Here is a 5,016-nt window from a genome sequence, read left to right on the forward strand (position 1 = left end):
CATCGTCAAAATGCTAGAATACTAGGACAGATGAAAGATTTAAAGGTAAATACAGTATTATGTAAGCTGTTAAAGCTTACATTTTATTAGAGAAAATAAGACACTTATATCCAAAGGTTAGGTGGGCTCATATCCAAGGATGATGAGAGGACACACAGACACACAAGAAAGCAAGCCATGAAAAGATGCCGTCAGAGATTGGCGTGATTTATCTATAAGCTAAGCATTGCCTGCAACCACCAGAAGTGAGAAGAGAAGCATGGAACAGATTATTCCTCAGACCCTCTAAAAGTAATAAACCCTGCAAACACCTTGATATTGAACTTCTGGCCTCCTGAATGGTGAGAGAATACATTTTCTGTTGTTTTAAGTCATCCAGTTTGTGATAATTCAGTTAAAGCTTACATTTTATTAGAGAAAATAAGACGCAGTACAAGGTTAATAGTAGCTAACATTTGCTATGTGTTCTCTGTACGGCCCAAGCTGCTTTACCTGCATAGGCGCTTTGAATTCTCACAGCAGAGGTAGGGTACAGTATTTAGCTCCCTGAGCAAGCCAGGCCAGTCTCCTCACCCTGCTCTGTCTAGAGCTGTTCTAGTAGCAAACTGCCTGTGCTGCTAATGTGATCGTGGAACCAGAGCACTGTTGTTGCTGCTTCTGTCACTACAAACTAAAGGATCTGCTGCAGCAGTGGAGACCACTGCCTCTTGTCACTTGTGGGTATAACCTGACGGCATCTCTGGTCACATGTCCTGGGGTTTTCTTATTGCCATTGAGGTATGACATACAGTCGGATTTGCTTTTGGTCCACTTTTGTGTAATGGAGAAGTGCAGGCATAGTAAAGCCTCATGGGAGTGACCTCTAACAAATAGGAAACAGAAATTAGTAGATAAACTTACTCCCTCTTCTCCACTTTCATAGTAACTTCAAATGTTCTCTCTGAAGACGTCCTGTGAAATCAAGAAATCGGCTTGTCACAGACTCTGGCCATACAGGACTCTAGCCTGTGAGGTTTCTCTCCTCTCTTCACCGATTGGTTTCTCCTTCACTAACCCCTGCTTCTGTGGGACTGCACATTTAATATTTTCTGAGGAAACTGGGCTAACGCAGGTAAAAGTTACCAATACCAGGCTGAATGTGTACTTAAGAAAAGTACAAAGGAAATGTAGAATGCGAAAAGGTGGAAATAAGAACTGGAGTCACTGTGGAAGGATTTAAGGATATTCTAGGCTGGATACTGATGGCTCATGCCTGTAATCCCAGCACTTTGGGAAGCTGAGGCGGGTGCATCACCCGAGGTCAGGAATTCGAGACCCGCCTGGCCAGCGTGGCAAAATCTTGTCTCTACTAAAAATATAAAAATTAGCCAGGCGTGGTGGTGGGTGCTTGTAATCCCAGCTACTCTGGAGGCTGAGGCAGGAGAATCACTTGAATCCAGGAGTCAGAGGTTTCAGTGAGCCAAGATCGCCTCACTGCACTCCAAACTGGGCGACAGAGAGAGACAAGAAAAAAAAAAAAAAAAAAAAAAAAGAAAATGGATATTCTACATGGGGAGGGACTTCCTAAACAAAGAAAACATTTTTCAAATAAACAAACCTAGAATGTGTTCTTTAAATTAATAATCTTGAAGGTGATTTATATTTTTTGATGAAATTTGTGTTATTCAATATTTTCTTTAGAAGTTATTTGACTTTTGTAGGCGTATAGTAATTTCAGTTCAAAATTGATTTTACTTTGTTAGCTCAGCATCACTGGCTCCAAAAGATTCCTAGCTTTCCTACTTAAATGTAGGAATGTTTGAAAAATCAGTATTTATTACATTTGAAGATACCTGTGTATAATTCTAAAAGAATATTTTTCAAAAGTACTTGTAACACCTTTAGAATAAGTTAATCATTTTCCTAACTGATTTCAAAGGAGCAGCAGATATTTTCAATACAAAATTACTGATATGTTTGCATATATTTTACTGATTCATTTTCAATTTTGGGATCAAATACAGCTTCAAGTCCTGGGTTTATCATTTCTTAAATATTGAGATCTTTTCCTGAGCTTCCTCATCTATAAGGAGAGGGTAATATCTCAGAAGGCTATTTTGATGATTAAATTAGATAAATGCATCTGAATTCTTTTGTACTATTTTAGGCATAATACATCGTAGCTCATAGTTAAATCTCTGATAGGGCAGAAACCTAGAACTTAGGTGTCACTTCCTCTCAAGCTTAGCGTTTTTTTGGTGGGGTCTCATGCGGGTTCAACATGCGTATCGAGAAGTGTTATTTCTGTTTGGGGCCCATCTACCCTGGACACGGCATGATTGCAAGATGTTCAGATTTTGCAAATATAAATGTCATAAAAACTTCAAAAAGAAGCGCAATCCTCGCAAAGTTAGGCGGACCAAAGCATTCCAGAAAGCAGCTGGTAAAGAGCTTACAGTGGATAATTCATTTGAATTTGAAAAACGTAGAAATGAACCTATCAAATGCCAGCAAGAGCTATGGAATAAAACTATTGATGCAATGAAGAGAGTTGAAGAGATCAAACAGAAATGCCAAGCTAAATTTATAATGAACAGATTGAAGAAAAATAGCTACAGAAAGTTCAGGATATCAAAGAAGTCAAGCAAGACATCCATCTTATCTGAGTCCCTCTTGCAGGCAAAGGGAAGCAATTGGAAGAGAAAATGGTACAGCAGTTACAAGAGGATGTGGACATGGAAGATGCTCCTTAAAAATCTCTGTAACCATTTCTTTGGTGTACATTTGAAAATGCCCTTTGGATACTTGGAACTACTAAATTATTTTATTTTTTACATAAGGCCACTTAAATGAAAAGCAATTAAAATACATCTTTCCTACATTGCCATCTACATAACATCAGATATTACGGATGTTAGATTGCATCTCAGTGTTAAATCTTCACTGATATATGTACTTAAGTAAATCACAAAAATTCTGCTTATAACTATAGAAGTGAATTGTGGATGCAAAATGGTTATGCCATTTGGATAATGGCACTAGGCAGCATTTGTATAGTAACTAATGGCAAAAATTCATGGCTAGTGACGTATAAAATAAAATATTCTTTGCAGTAAAATATTCTCTTTGTTAATGTTATGGGGGGGATACAAAAAGGAACGAACAATTTGTATGGCAGTGTCAGATATTATTTTTATTTTAGTATTTCCTGTTTTGGTTTATTTGCATCTTAGAAGAGCATAATGACATTGATTGATGAAGCCTAATTATGCTGGACTGTTTTAACCTGGTTTAACCCTTCTCGTAGGTAGTTGTGGATGTTGGGGATGAGAACTGAATAATCTTTGCCTGAAGTGACACTACACTCTAGAATTTCCACTTTGGAGAATATTCAGTTCTAACTTGTGATTCCTGGTAGAACAAACATTTTTCTAGCTCAGCAACGATCTAGAAGCAGAGTAATCCCAGCACCTTTTAAAAGTTATTATGTGGTTTTCTTTTAAAAAGCTCCTGTTTTTGGAAAGTAGAATTTATGGGTACAACATATGTTCATTATTTTGTACATAAAATAAAACCATTTAAAAAGTAAAAAAAAAAAAGAAAAAAGAAAAAGTGAAAAAAAGAAAAAGAAACCTAGAATTTAACCAAGTCAGTGAAAATCATGCTATGCTATGGGTGTCTGTGTGTGAGGGTAATGATCTCTGCCTAAGATGGTACTGCTATTTTAATACATGTGGAAATTTGGCCAGTGTGTTTGTGGTGGTGGTTTTAGAAGAGAGGAATGGTTTGAATTTTATCTCTGTATATATGCTGTGGTTGCCAGACAGCTCAATTATTATAGCTTCCTGCAGTCTGTGCTGTCTACTGAAATTATTATCCCTGGCCCTCACTCTTTTTTTTTTTTTTAAAGCTATATTGAGGTATAATTGATGTACAATAAACTACACATATTTCAAAAGTACAATTTGACACGTTTTGACATATGTATATATCCATGAAATCATCACCACAATAAACATATTCATCACTCCAAACATTTTCTTTTGCAATCCCTCTCTCCAGTCTCTTCTCTCAACTCCCATCTACTCTGCACCTAGGCAACAACTAATCTGTTTCTTGTCACTACAAATTAGTTTGTATTTCTAGAATTTTATATTAATAGAATCATGCAGTATGTACTCATTTTTGTTTTGGATTTTTTTTTTTTTTTTTACTGAGTTTAATTATTTTGAGATTTACCCATGTAGTTCATTCCTTTTTTTGCTGAGTGGCATTCCATTGTATAGATATACCACAAGTTGTTTATCCTTTTGCTTGTTTCTTGACATTTGGGCTGTTTCCAGTTTTTGGCTATTACAAATAAAACTGCTATTTATATTCACATGCAAGTTTTGGTATTAATATACGGTTTCATTTCTTTAGGTTGAATATGTAGGTGTGGAAAGGCTAGAACATATTTAAAAAAACTGCCAAACTGTTTTTTAAAATGACTGTATCTTGTTACATTTCTAGACAACTTATCTTTTTTCTTGCCAGCACATGGTATGCAATCTTTTTAATTTTAGCTCTAATGGGTGTGCTATTAGGCAATAAATATTTAGGATTGTTATGTTATGATCGAGCCTTTTATCATTATGAAATAACTCCCTCACCCTGATCCCCAATAACATTCTTGGTTCTGAAATTTATTTTATCTGATATTTTTATGGCCGCTCCAGCTATCTTTTGATTAGTTTAAATGTGGTTTATATTTTTCTAGCCATTTACTTTTAATCGTTCATGCCTATATGCTCAAAGTAAGTCTCTTATAGGCAGCATATAGTTGGGCCTTGCATTTTTATTCAATCTGACAAACTGTCTTCTAATTGGGGTGTTTAGATCATTTACATTTAATATGATTATCATTTTCGGTTTATATTTATCACCCTGCTATTGCTTTCTGTTTGTCCCGCATTGTCTGTGTTTTCTATATTCTCCTCTTTTAAAAAAAATTCATTTGGATTAACCACATTTTTTTTGTGATTTCATTTTATATCC

The 5,016-nt window shown here is 35.7% G+C and overlaps 1 pseudogene; it reads left to right on the forward strand.

The window, feature by feature from the left end:
* Nucleotides 1-2,260: 2,260 nt before the first annotated feature.
* Nucleotides 2,261-3,419, forward strand: LOC102118981 (probable ribosome biogenesis protein RLP24 pseudogene; annotated as a pseudogene).
* The last annotated feature ends 1,597 nt before the right edge of the window (nucleotides 3,420-5,016 follow it).

This window comes from Macaca fascicularis, chromosome 5, assembly GCF_037993035.2.
Source record: "Macaca fascicularis isolate 582-1 chromosome 5, T2T-MFA8v1.1".
NCBI lineage: Eukaryota > Metazoa > Chordata > Mammalia > Primates > Cercopithecidae > Macaca > Macaca fascicularis.